This window comes from Xiphophorus maculatus, chromosome 21, assembly GCF_002775205.1.
Source record: "Xiphophorus maculatus strain JP 163 A chromosome 21, X_maculatus-5.0-male, whole genome shotgun sequence".
NCBI lineage: Eukaryota > Metazoa > Chordata > Actinopteri > Cyprinodontiformes > Poeciliidae > Xiphophorus > Xiphophorus maculatus.
Window position 1 is genome coordinate 13,824,706 of NC_036463.1, and position 13,985 is coordinate 13,838,690.

At 39.8% G+C, this 13,985-nt stretch overlaps 1 long non-coding RNA gene across 2 annotated transcripts; it reads left to right on the forward strand.

The window, feature by feature from the left end:
* Positions 1–1,204: 1,204 nt before the first annotated feature.
* LOC111606234 lies at positions 1,205–4,707 on the forward strand. 2 transcript variants are annotated; one of them, XR_002751989.1, is made up of 3 exons: positions 1,205–3,151; positions 3,256–3,388; positions 3,527–4,707. It is a non-coding gene; the product is annotated as an uncharacterized LOC111606234 (long non-coding RNA). The 2 variants fall into 2 exon arrangements; XR_002751990.1 differs by having other exon boundaries at positions 3,256–3,374.
* The last annotated feature ends 9,278 nt before the right edge of the window (positions 4,708–13,985 follow it).

The window sequence follows — 13,985 nt, forward strand, 5'->3', positions numbered from 1 at the left end:
TGGGGGCGACTGGTTTTAGTGAAAAGGAGTCATAATCATTGTTTCTGCTGCTAATTTAAGTGGTTAAGTGCTCAGGATCTGGTCAGAGAACAAGAAAATGAGGGTGATTAAACGAACATTTTTCAAATCTTAGCAGCTAGAGTACCAATTTCCTGGGGGGGGGGGTTGTTTTGTTTTTTACGGATTGCATATTTGGAAAAGTTAAACAGCGTATTACAAGACAAATGCACAAGTTAAAGTCACACTTTGGGAGTGTTGTTTGGACGTCTGGTGCAGAAACCAACAACTTCCACCTGATTCCTCCTTCTTTTAAGATTCTCTATCGAATGTCTGTGGATTAATAGTTTTGACCTGCCAGAGGCACAAACACCTGTGTGACGCGTGTTTCAAGAAGTGTTTCTCAGAAATGGTGGGAGGTGGGGGCACGCAGGCACACATGCAAATCAAAGCCATCAACAGCTTGTGATGAAGTGAGATGTCGTGGCATAAACAGAGTGTGTCGTTACCATGGAAGCCAATTTCACCTCGCAGGCCGAGAGACAGAAAAGCACAAAGAGCCACGGGGAGAAGGGGAGGGAGCGACAGAAGAACAGAAACAGACAGACAGACAGGCAGACAGACAGAGCGTTGCCGGCTCTCCGTTAGCAGTTTGTAGCAGTGGTTCAAGCCTTTGCTGAGATCTTTTTTCTCAAACAGCTTACTTTCTTTTTTTGTTTGGCAGGGAAAGTTTTCAGAGAGCGTGGCCAGATTGGAGCAGAAGAAAACCAGAATTACATTTTATGATGATGACATAATAAAAAAGAAAACTGTGAAAAAAATTTAATAAAAAAATGATTCAATAGCGAGCGAAAGAAGAAAGGGAAGGAAGAAAATATTGTCCACTTACAGATTTGCTTAACCTTTGTTTTTTTGTTTTTTGGTCAAATTAAAATCTTTCAGGTCATCCAATTATTTTTAATATCAAAGATGACATCATTATGTACAAACTGTATTTCTTAAATGTTTTAAGAAGGTAGAAAGTTTCGCAAAATCGACTTGATCCCAATGTTAAAATGGAATTGCCCCAGCAGTTAAAATATGAGTTATGAACATTTTTTATCAGACCTGTGCAGTCTTGAAATTCCTTAAATAGAGCCTGTCTGACAACAACAACAACAAATAAAAGATTTTAATAAATTAACACACTGTGTTCTGATCTCTACAAAATTCCAGAATGTAGAGGAACAAAGTTATTAACGTCTGTCCGTCTCTAAGTTGTCCCAAAGCCACTTCCGAGGCTTTGGGACTCTGAGAATACCGTTGTCCACAAAGGGTGAAAACATGGAGGAGTAGAAAACCATCTAAGAAGTGGCCAGTCTACCAAAATTACTCCAAGAACACGGCAATTAGTTTTACACAGTATTTGACATTACAGACAATTTGAAAGAGATTGAAAACTGACTTGATTATACACTCAATAACAGGTGCAAGAATGGTCAGGAATTTGTTTTAAACTATTCAGTTTGAATGAAAATAACAAACGAATACATTTTCCTCTACTCATAATGTCTAGTGCTTGTAGAACTGAGGGGGCATTAACAAATGAAAGTGTGAATAGGGCCATTTTTTAAAAGTTTGCAGAGCAACGTAGTAATTAACAGCATTTTGGCTGTCGTACCTGCATCAGGTCGGATAACTGAACATAAATCTGAGGGAAAATAACTTCAAGCTTTTTCTAAAGAATAACCACTCTGATGATCAGAGAGTGGTAATTTTATTTAAGCCGCTTCGTTTGACAAACTTTGCTGTAAAGAATATTCTGTACATCTACTTCGGTTGAAGTGGTTCCAGGCACTTGATGTTGACCTGCTGTATCAATTGCAAATCTGGTTTCTTTTGTGTGTTTGGGATCATTTCAGTGTTGGAGCACAAAGTTTTAATCATCTAGCTGTTGAGTTGGAGACCGATTGTAAAATGTAGAGATAATCCAAACTGAACTAATGGCAACAAAGCAAATCCACCGTAATAATTAAAAGATTGAAAGTTGTCCCCGTGTTTGTAAGCATCACCTTGACTTCTGGAAACATTTTTCTTCTCATTGTTGCCATGCAGCACAAACCGTTGGCTCCTCTAACCGAGAAACGTTTTTTGCACAAGAGATGCAATCTGTCCCTTTTTAGGGCGCTACAATTTTCAGGCTGAAAAAAGTCGATTGTGGCATATGGACAACTTTCACGGTCAGCACCTTCTCATCCAAAGGTGATGTTAAACTAATTTTTTCTGTGGACAGTGACCTTTGCGTTCCACCACCTCCCTGTCTGCAGGTTTAAAAGTTTGGGTTGGGTGGTTGAAACTTTGACAATGTTGGGTGTCCCAGCAGGACACCCAACCGTTAACACGGTTCTTTAGCACAGGCCAGCTAGTTCATTGCCTGAAAAGTGGTTAAATATGCATCTAAAACTATGGCTGGGTGAAGGATATCAGTTTCTCTTGCCAGCAGGTTGATATTACTAAATTTTTCATGTGTTTTTCTTTTTTTTGTATAAAGCATGCTAACTACTCCACTACCACTTATCCCAGTTTGTGAAACGTTCTACTCATGAAACACTAGATTTATTTACCTGCCCAAACTAATCAAGTCATTTTAGAATTTTATTGTTACCAGAAATCGTTTTTTCGGTGCTACGGCTTTGATGAGAGCACATTTTGTACCAATCTTTGCTAACCAGCCATGCTCGCGGCGTCCTTCATGATGAAATCCATAAACAAGGTTTTAAAATTCACTTAGCTCAAACTGGGACAAATCACCTGCCTGCAATTTCTGCCCCTGCAGCCAGTGTCCACTTCACTCGCCGATACATAATAATCCAGCCTGCTGCAGGAAATTGAACAACCTGCTCAGGACCCATCTGAGCGCAGAATGGCGGGAGGGGAAACGGTGCTCTGGAGATTTCTCTTCGTTTGGCAGGAACACTCATGACAAATTTCCTTCCTTTATTCTTTAAAAACGATTCCTCTCAGGACTAATGGAAACCTTTGTCCATTTAATACAGCTCATTTTCTCTCGTGGAGACGTAAGGCCCGGTTACATAACTTGTAGAAGGGCAGACTGAAGAAGATATTAGCCAAGATGTGCCTTTGAAAATGTTCCACTGGTGTTCCCAACTCAAAGGTAATGGAATATATTCTGAAATAAATTATTATTATCTTTTTAAAAAATATTTAGTGTCTTTTAGATAAGGTTATGGTATATTTGGCCTTTTTGTCTGCCTTAAGGCCTGATTGGGGATGAGGGGAAAGAAGCAGCTAGACTCCGTGCCTTCAACGAAAGGTCGGACGAGCAAGGCCATTCTGGCGATGCCGGCTTTGTAGGTTTGTCAGGGAGGCGGCAGGAGGTAATCAGAGGAAAGTATGTCCTCTCCTCCTCTTCCTCTTTTAGACCTCCATTAGACCAGCCTGCCTGTCGTAGAAAATTGATTTTCTCCCTCCTCTCTTGTTTCTCCTCCTTCCTTACCCCCTCCCTCTTTCTCTCTCTCTCTCTTCGGAGGCTCGTTCATTCGCTCTCAAGAGGAGTTCTGCCAGAGAGCAGAGAAAGGAGAGAACAGCGCAGGGAGAACGACAGGTTGTTCACACATACCAGCCCCTAACAGGAGCCATGAGGGCTGGAGCCTGATCATCTGCAGAGGCTTGTGATGTTTTACACCTTCCTTTTCCCCTCTTTATTCATCCGCCTAATCCTTTCCAGTCTTCACACTTGCATCTCTCTTCCCTCCCCATCTTGGAGCCAAGTCTTGGATCAATGCACCATTGATTTTTCTATCAATGAACATTAGTATGGATCAGGCTGCTGCTTGGACTATCCTGCCCTGAAATACTATACACACACACGCCCACACGCCCGCACACCCCTTCAGATTTAAACACACACGCAACATCTGCACTGTGATTTAGTTGCTATAAAAGAGAAACGGTCGACAGAAATGACAGAGGGTGGGAATTGATAAAGAAAAGGTTCTAGCTGAAAACACAGCAGCCAATCAATGAGAGGCATGAAAGAAAAGGTAGGAAATGAAATCAGACAGAGCGGAGTTAGTGTTCGGAGTAAAGGAAGCAGTCATTGGTCAACTAGCTGCAAGTCGATTCGCGGCGGAATAATTTAGCCTGACTGGCAGCCGGTTGAAACTGCTGATAATAGCTGCTAATCATGACAGTGAATGTGAGAGATAGATGCACCTCTGGGTATCTTCCTTTCTTTCTTTCTTTCTTTCATTCTCCCAACTCAGACACACACACGCACACACCCTCCTGTTTCAGTCTATAACAGGGCCCCGGTCAGGTGGAGGCTGGTGGTTTTTCTTTCTGTCACCCTCCTTTGGTGTCCAACACTGGATTTAGAACCATACAAGTCAAACGGATATGTTCCATCTCCCATCCCCCCCCCAAAAAAGTCATCATCTTTAACTCCCAGTGCATGAGCAAAAAAAAGGAAAAAAAGATAGCTGCGCTGTAAGAATATTTTCTGTTTTTGAAGGTCAAATGACAACATTTCCAAAAGTTATTTCCCAGTGAAAAAAAAAGCAAAGTCCATCGCCACAGCAAAATGTATGTGTGATCACATCATGTCACTCCAGTGCATTCTGGGAATGATCTGAGACACTGTAATTGAAATTACAGCAACATGCTGAAATGTGGTTGGCATAACGGCAGGGTTTCATCTGGAAATGCAATAAATTGATCAACTTAAGTGGAATACATTGTCTTTCACATTTTTTCTAACCTGTTACATTTCATTTATGAGAAACATTTTGGGTCTTCTTACTAGTATTAGCGTAGCATAGCTATTTTGATTGCAGTTGAGGTTAAATTGATAAACTGATAAAAAAAAAAACTGTAGTATAGTATGCAAATTGCATAAAAAGATGTCAGTAACTGACATCTTATTGATAAGCTCTGGTTTAACAACAGAAATGTGAGTTTTGGTCAGATTAGAAGAAGTTATATTAGTTTGTCATACATTTTTAAATGAATATAAGCTTCAGAAACTGATTTGTGTATTATATATATAGCAGAACCATCCTACATAACTTACAGCAGAAAAAAAATATGGGGAGCATGTACCTTTTTGTTTTCCCTCGTTTGAAATTTTTAAATCGTAATTAGGAATATATGATTCTGAATTGTAAGTGGGTTGCAAACATTTAAGCATTAGCTACACTAAGCTATACTTGTATCTACTTGCTGTTATAAGACTTGTGGTGAAGAAAGTTTCTGAGTTGAAGCAAAAGTTCAGCTTTATATTTAGCTTTAAATAAAGTGGCGACAACGCAAACTGTAAACGTGCTAGCTAGTGAACTTCTTAACTCAGAGGGAATTGTTGCCAAAGAACAGTACATTATGGTGTGAAATCAAAATAGATTTTAAAAAGTTTTATAATACCTCAGGAACATTTTATACTTTTATTACAACCCAATTTAGACGTTTTGCTTGTTTGTTTAAACCAAATGGGCAAAAGTCATATTGATGAATGAAAGTCGATTTAGTTGAAAACTTACATTTTAAAATGCTTTGGCGATAATTTATGCTTTTTAGCCGTTAAAAAATGTATTTGCTCTGACATATTGATAAACCATTGAAATAAAAGCTATTTAAATCATTCTAATAACTTTACTAATAATATGTCTTACTGGTCTGTGTGTTCCTTATGATGCATAATACTGCAGACATGGATTTTAAAACATTTCATATTACCTGAATTTTTATTGATGTGTTTATTTTGGTACCACCATCAATTCTTCTGCCACATAGATCACAGAGGTGGATTAGCCCACTCTAAAGACCCCTGCTTTTTTTTTGCTAGCTCATAATAATTTGGTGTGTTTTTATTTCAGATATTTGGGGAATAATATAAGTTCCATAAATTAGCAAACAAGAATGTGCTGGGATCATTTAAAGAATGAGCTTTAAATGATCCCAGATTCTGTCGTCATTTTCTGCTGCCAGTCACTGTTCCTCCTGATAAGAAAAAATATATTTTCCCAGAAGCCCTTTTGATACCGATTGTTGTCGCTTGATATGTAACCTTTTAGACTTTTCCTCAAACTGAAACCATTCTGTAGAAAGTGTATCACTAACGGTTGTAGAAATATTGTTCCAGTAACGCTGGAAGCCACCGTTAACGGTCGTAAGCATACATGCTGTCGTTTCTGAAGTTGGCTGTAGCTTTAATAATTTAATTTCCTTAAAAGTTCTACTTGTCGAGCTGAAAGATGCCAAGGATCTGTGTTAGGATGGTCTTAATGGAAAGCCTTTCAGTGGAGGGAACTTGCATGAAAATTGATCCTCCGATAAGACCCCCTGTGTTAGGAAGCCGAAAAGCCCCAGGGCCGTCTTTTGCCCATGCCTGATTGGAGAGCATTTTAATTTGGGCTGTAGAGGACACCCCTTTCCTCTGACTATGTGATGGACTAACCTTCTGTGTTGTGTGCGTCTGTGTCTGTGTGTGTGAAAATCTTGGCAAATCACGGAAAACCAATGTCCTCCTTTATTTCTTTAACGATTCTCTTTCAGCAAACTATTGCATAATGTGTCTTTATTGATTTATATAAATTCCGTAACAATGCACAAACATCTTGACACAATTACTACGACAGTCCCAGGAGGACTTTGAAACTAAAAGTGAAAAACGTGAAGTGACACGAGTCTGGGTTGAAATTACACATAAAAGTATTGCTTCCAGAGGCAGTTTTAGAGTCTGTTCAGCGCCAAATCTGTGCAAACCTAAAGGAGGTTGCAATAATAAAGAAGCTAAGGCCTATATTTATTCAGTCATGTGACAGCAGTGGTGAGTGTCAGGCTTACTTCATGGCATGACACTTTTAAACCCATCAATGATTCCCTATTTATGAGAGTGGGATAATAAAACACAATTATGGCATTTTGGGTTTAGTGCCACCTCAAAATGATCAGTGGCACCCATTTTGGTGCCTGTAAAAATCTAATTGCTGTCATTCCAAAAGGAATCGATCAATCAATTTTATTCACAAAGCTAAAACCAAAACCAAAAGCCCTACTGTCACCCATCCCTAAACATCAAAGATCAACCACTTGCATGCCGTTTACAATGTACAGACTGATTGCATGAAAGGAAAAATGTTTCTCGTCTGATTCACATCTTCGCAAAACATTTGGTGCAAATTTTTGCACATGATTCTCCCAGGCCGGTTTCATAGCAACAGCCCTGGGGTGTTTCTTCCCAACTGAATGACTCCTCACCCTTTAAATTATTTCAAAATGTCTAACCCCTTCCGATCATTACGTCCCGAGAGGATTAAAACCAAGAACAGAGTGTGAACTTGTCAAAGCTGCAACCAAAGTGTTCATCCTGGCTGCCTTGAGTCTCAAACCCACAACCATAGCAAACCTGTGGGAGCTGGGGAGCATATAAAGCGAGGAACCCTCTGACATATTATCTGAGGCTATAACCTTTCTAACCACAAAGTAAAATTACTCACTTAGCTCTCTTTGATCCACACGCCCTTACTTCTGCATGATGTAAGATTAATTACTGACAAAAATGAGTGGTTAGGTAGCGCTTCAAATAAACCATTCAGACTAAGCAAGTTCATATGATTGGGTGTTTAAAACAGAACTTCTACACCAGCAGCAGCTTTGTTCAACAAACACCAGGAGGCTGGTAAATCCCGTAGATTTTACTATGTGTAAAAAGCTGCCTTGACAGCTTTTAACTTTAACATGCTGTTCACCACAGAAACAAATGTCCTCAGGAGGCGCAGTGTAGAGATAAATGTGAAAACCGCGGCTGATCTGACCCAGCCTGCTGTCCTCAATGAGTCAGCGACGGGTTAAACATGGCGGGTCCACGGGGAATCATCTTTCGCTAATAATAATAATAATAAAAAAAAATATAATAAATAAAATAAATAAATAAATACTGCCGTAATTTGTCAAAAGTTATGACGCGAGTCGTTACACAGCTCTCCAATCGGAGTACTGCTTGCTCGTCGTTCATGAAACACCCGCGGAGCTGCCGGGGAGGCGAGTGAGACGTGGCCGGGATCAGAGCTCACGAGTGCGGGCGCTGAGGCAGCGGCAGCCCGCTGGAAGCTGCTTTTCACCGGCAGGCAGGGGGAAGAAAAGCTGCGCCTACCGGCATACATTTCGCATCGACAATGGCTAACCACACTAACTGAATCCATTGAAGGTTGTATCACACACAATTAATAAATAAATACTAATTTACTTAGAAATGTCTTTATTTGTATTTATTTGAACTGCTGATTCATGCCTGGAGCCCTATTGATTCAATTTGGTCATATTTTTCCTCTAGACTATGTTTTTCTGTGACAGGCTGGCACAGGAAAACAGTAAGTATATATATTTACTGTTTTTTACTGAACCGCAGGAGCTGTTGCTGTCGCACACACACAAACACACACCGAGCACCGCAGGGTTAACCAACTTTAGCTCACTAAGCCTAAATAGAGCTACGTTTTGTAAAAACCACCACCGAGCGCTAACATGTTCTGCTTCTCGGTCATTGCTGGTTGGCTGACGGAGGTGGTGATGGTGGTTCTGGGCATGACATGGTGAGTTTAAATGCGCGCTGTCGTAGAGGCATCCACATTTCCATATAAGACCCCCCCCCCTCCTCCCTCTCTCTCTCTCTCTGCCATACCCTCCCTTTTTCCACATTCACACTCCCCCACGCACACACGGACACACGCACACACAGCCTCGCCCCCCTTCTCCCTCCCCGTTTCTCCCTTCTTTGTTCCCCTCCGACGGTTCCCTCCATACTCGAGCTCCCCACGCAGAGACACCACACCACTGCCACCCAGCGGCGGAGAAGGCGCGCGTGTCCGTGTGCGCGTAATCTTTATTTATTTATTTATTTTTCTTCCTATTTTCAGATGGTGCATTACAATAAATGAATAAACAAACAAGCAGCAGCAATAACAGCAACAACCAAAATGCTGGCCGCTTTAAATCCACCGGGCATCTCAGACGCGTCAAGGGTGCACGCTCCCGCACGCGCGCTTCTGGAGTGTCCTTGAGCAAGACTCTGACCTAATGCTGACCTCAGCGGGAATAATAGGTGAACTGGTAGAGGGTGTAGAGGGGGCATGGTGATATCATCATCATCATCATCATCATCATCATGATGATGCTCCATCAAAAGGGAGCATTATTTCTTATTTCTTTTCATCGCCGTATGTGACGGATTGCACATCAGGGTGATTCGATAAGGAGGAGAATATACGTAGGCTGGGCAGAGCGGTGATTTAATTAGCTCTGCACGCAGCCCAGTTAATGAGGTGCTTAAGAGGGAGACGTTAATTACAGATTCTCTATGGTCCTGCTTATTTCTGCAGGGCAAACTTTACCGCTCATTCGCGTCTGTGCGCAAATTCATCCACTGACACGAACTGCATTTATTATTATTATTATTATTATTATTATTATTATTATTATTATTATTATTATTATTATTATTATTATTATTATTGTTGTTGTTGTTGTTGTTGTTGTTGTTGTGTGTTTCTTGAATCATTCATCAAGCTTTTTGGATGAGAGGGGAGAGGTTTGTTTTTCCAACAGGGGGCAGAGTCACTCTGCGCAAACCTCTCCAGATTCCTTCCCCCTCGAAGTGTCACGTCAAAGCTCGACACTCTTTCACAGACAAGATCACGCAGCACAGGCGAGCTTTTTTCTTTCTTTTTGCTGTTTATCTCAGACCTAGCAGCCCAAAAATAAATCAAGTGTGATCTGTGTGCGTGTGCTTTCATACATCAGCTTTTGACCCACATCAGAAAGCTGCAAAAATAAAAAATTAAAAATAAAAATAAAAAAGAAGACGAAGAAGTGAAGTGCGATTTTACGATTTTGAGAATTAAACTTGTCTTCTCAAAGTTGTATTTGCGTGATCGAATGTTTGGGAGCCGTTGGGAGTTTTAAGATAAATCAGTGAATTTGGTCTTTCTTTGGTTCCTCCAGGGGCTTCAGTGTCACACCGAGGTCTCGACCCCATGAGCCTGTTGCTTGGGACCTGGTTTCATGCTTTTCTTCGCTTAATTAAGTTTTAATTGAAGGACAATGGAGCTGTTTGATCATAGCTCACACATAATCAAATAAAACACGGCAATTGCATTTTTTTTTTCTCTTCGTACTCATTTTCCTAAAGATTTGTTTATCAATCCTGAGGAAAATATGGATTGTTGGAGGGAGTTGTGAATCCAACAAGGCTTGCTGTTTCAACTGAGAATTTTCTCTCTGCTAATATATATATAAATATATATATAGTTTAATCTGTATGAAAAATCAGCAGAAAAGCACACATTTATTTCATTTTATTGAGCATTTTGCCATTGTTGTTATTCACCATCAGAAGGGATGATTTTGGAAAAGTTGCAAAATTCAAGAAAAAGGAACTTCAGGTGTGACATTTTGGGGGAAAGCTGAAATATGTTTTTTCTTCTTTTTTTCTTTTTTACTCTACATCATTCTGCACATTTTTAAAATCCAGATAGCAAATTATTCAAACGTTAGTTTCCATAATTGATTTTAATCCAAGTGAACTGCAATACTTTCCATCCTTTTGGCTGGTTCAAATCAATCATGAAGAAAAGATCAGAAAAATATTTTCACTCAGGAGTGACTGCTTTGCATGGCAACTGCCTTTCCAGAACAGAATTAGCTTCTGAAATCTACTTTTTATAAGTTTAAATATTCCAGGGGTTTCAAATAGATTTCTTCACTCGTAATACATTTGAGGAAAGATGAGAAATAGACTAGATTTTGTTTTCTCTAGGCTACAGTCCTTGGTTTCCTGTTATAAAGACATGTTCCACACTAACTCTGGAACAGATATAACAATACCCCCAGATCAATTTATTTACTTATTTTAACTTCTTTTTTTTTTAGGACAGCCTATCAGCTAACATATAAGCTATATTATAACAGAGCCAGGTTCAGTTAAAAATCAGGTTTGAGATTTAAGCTAATTTTCCAGATGCTTTCTCTCCTGTAACAATCTGATTCAGTCATTTTAAAGCATTAATAGAGTAAGGATTGAATTTAATCAGTTTCACAGCTCAAGTCGACATATTGTCTCTTCTGAGTCATCTGACCGTGAGTAATACACAACTGGTTAGAAGTTAAACTCTTTTTTCTTTTTTATTTTGCTTGTTTTTTTTTTTTTTTTTTGAGGGTTTGGAGGAGCCTTTCTCATTGTTGGTGCACATCCGCTCTTAAAACTCTTCTTTAGCCTCGCCCTGAATAGATATATAATTGTAGATTGATCAGTCCACTGTTGGCATCAAACTCTGCGTCAAAGGTTTTTGGAGCTCTTTTATTTCTCAACAATCCATCACGACTAATGGGAAGTTTGGTTTCCTGAGACCGAGTCCCGGGAAAATAAAGTAAAAAAAAAAAAAAAAAAAAAAAAAAAAGGAGTCCAGCAACTCGGATTTTCTTCAGGAGTAAGGCTGAACAAACGATTTCTACAATAAAAAAAATAAAATAAATAAAAAAGGAAAAAAAAAAATTGGGTCATGCTATGAAAAAAGAAAATGCGTCAGAAACAACTCGCCGGTCTCTGTGTGTCTGTACCTTTGTTTTTATTTAGTTCTGTACAGTTTAACTCAACCAGGGGTAAAGGCAGCGATGATAAAATACGTGAAGGACTAAAATCGAAAAGCATCTCGTTTTGAACCAGGAAGTAGCACGCGCTGCCTGTTGTGGTTTCCTTACTGACTTCTGCAGCGTGTTCTTAAAGGGAAGTTTTATCTGAACAGCCATAACCATTGTGTACTTTAAGCAATTTGGGGAATGCAGATCTAGCAAACGAATAGCTTTTTGTTGTTGTTGCAAAATTTTGCAACATGATCTTATCCAAAAAAAAAAAAACCTATCAGGATAGCAGGTGACCACCACAAATGATCTGTAATGATTTGCTTCCTTTCACCTCATTGGCTACAGATAACACTCACTGTGTCTCGTAATGAGTCACTGTTTGAATATGAGTAACACAGGTGAGCTCGGTAAAAAAAAAAAAAAAATATATATATATATATATAGAGAGAGAGAGATATATATATTATTAAATTTGATCAACGTAATGATAAAATCTACGCCCAAAACGCCTTACCATAAATGCATTGCCAGCAATCTGCATAATTACCGGTATGAGAATTCTGGACCAGATAACAAAGAAGTACAAAAATAATGGGAATGCTGCGAAAAGAGAGACATGTCGCGCACACACAAACACAAACAAACACCAACGAGGAGAGAGACAGAGGAGGCTAATCTATTTCACAACCTGGAGCCAAAATGGACTTTGGACAAAGCGCAGAGTCAGAGGTCACACCGATAGTTGCTGCGGTGTGTGTGTGTGTGCGTGTGTGTGTGTGTGTGTGTGTGTGTGTGTGTGTGTGTGTGTGTGTGTGTGTGTGTGTGTGTGTGTGTGGCCGCGCAGGACGCTGCAGCCTCAATTCCTCTATAATAATCCCGACCATTATCTCTCATTTCTAACATTACTTCATCTCTAAAACGGCATGCAGCTTTAAATAACGGTGTGAGTCCGAGATAAGGCGGCGATCATGTGCAATTTAGGGAAACGGAGCTCTTTCCACCAGTGGGGTTTAACCCGTTAATTGCTGAAAAAAAAACTAAAAAAAAAATAAATAAATCAGAAGAAATTATCAAGCAAAGCGGCTCATCAAAACTGAGCACAAAGAAAGAGAAAACTAAAACTTTCTACCAGCCGGATTACACCCACAGATCCCCCGAGTTTATCTTATATTCCCCACATCATAAGAATGAAATAGATTAAAAGTCGTTTATATCCCTCAAGATATTCCACATGTGGATTTTGAAGGACAATGCCGGATGCCATAAGCTTTGCTGCGGACTGTTTACTGCGTGTAGATCTCAAAGTGAGCTGCAGTCATGACTGTGAAGTCCCCCCTCGTTCCCTCATAACGTGAAACCTGCACAGTCACATGTGAAGATGAAGACAGCAAGAAGGGCAAGATGACTAATATGATCGCTGAGGTGTCGGTCGATAACCGAAAATAGACCAATGCATGCAATGACATTAACTCCACCATTAGACGGCTGATCTACTCAGTGCAGATGATGCGCCATTAGATCCAGTAGGGTTTCAAATGTATCGTTTTTCTTCCACCTCGTTAAACTCCACTTTGACTTGCTGTTGTTGTTTTTTGCAGGTTCTGCTTTGCTTTCTCAAAAACAGGCTGTGTAAAAAAAAAAAAAAAAAATGTAGCTACAAGCAAAACGTTTATCTTCACAAAACGTGCCATCATCTCATCTCAACGATCCACAATTTACGAGCATCATTTTATGCAAGATTTTATGCTGTTTTTTTTGTTTGTTTTTTTAAAATTCAAAAATGCTGTGTAACATCAACACATTCTCACTCCCGACTCGTCATATATTGACGATCAGCGTCACATGTTGACGCGTCGGTTACCCCCTCTTGCGTCAATAATAGACGAGAAGGGTTCTCTCATTGAATGCTGTACCGCTCCCTAAGCGTCCCAAACCGACGATCTGGATAGGGTTAGGGTTAGGGTTAGGGTTCACCCCATCGACGCGAAGGGGGTACCCGACGCGTCAACGTGTGACGCTCAGGTAACCTGCAAAAGCGTCGATATATGACGAGTCGGGAGTGAGAATGGGTTGGTAACATCAAATTGTGATTCGCAGAGCTGCCTTTCATCCGAGTGTTAAATACATTCCCCTCAAAATAGTTCATACATTTTGGATCGAATCATTGAAGCTCCGGCTTTTAAACCATCCATAATATTTCAATAATATAAAGTGTAATCTGTATATCACTATATTGACACAATAGCCTGTTTTAAACAGTTTTTTTTTCTCTTTTGGATAGCGTTTTCACATGAAAAGTACATAAAAATGAAACTAAATCCCAGAAGGAAAATCTAACCACACACAGGAGGAAC